Source organism: Pediculus humanus, genomic scaffold, assembly GCF_000006295.1.
Source record: "Pediculus humanus corporis 1103172108213 genomic scaffold, whole genome shotgun sequence".
Classification (NCBI taxonomy): domain Eukaryota; kingdom Metazoa; phylum Arthropoda; class Insecta; order Psocodea; family Pediculidae; genus Pediculus; species Pediculus humanus.
Genome location: NW_002987783.1, coordinates 55,760 through 56,517, shown reverse-complemented (window position 1 = coordinate 56,517; position 758 = coordinate 55,760).

Genomic DNA, 758 nt, shown 5'->3' with positions numbered 1-758 from the left:
GAACAACTTAAATGTATGATGAATAGAGAGAAAGAGAGAGAGAGAGAGAGAAGGAGAAAGAGAAGGGGAGAGAAAGAGAGAGAAAAAGGAAGAAAAAGAGAGAGGAAAATATATTTTTTTCTTTTTAAACGTGTTTACAATTGTTTAAATTATTTGTAAAAAAAAAAGTTTTCGCTTTATTTTACACACACGAAGAGAAAGAGAAAGAGAGAGAGAAAGAGAGAGAGAGAGTGAGTGAGAGAAAAAATAAAAAAAATTTTTTCTCCTTTTTTTTATTATTGATTTTTTTTAATAAATATTTGCATATATCGAAATAAGAATTCAAATCACATTCTCATATATTTTATATCTTTATTAACTTTTTTCTTTTTTTTTTTTCAATAGATAATTTTCCATTTTTCCTTTTTTTTCCTTTTTTTTTTGTTAAAAAAAAGGAATCGAAATGATTTTTTTTTTTGTTAAAAAAAAGTAATCGAAATTATTTTTTTTTTTTTTTTTTTAATATTTGTATGTGATAAAAAAAAAAAAATGAATTGAAAGAGAAAAAATACAAAAGAAAATTCTAATGAAATAAATTTAAAAAAAAAAAAAAAAAAAAGTAAAAATGTTCCTTTATCATCATTATTATTTTTTCCAAAGAATATTAATAATTTTATCATTTATTGTTTTTTATGTTATGTTATGTATAAATTATTGAATACGTTTAAATAAAATTAAATATGTCGGATAATAAGGTGTGTGCCCAAATGTTATCACTC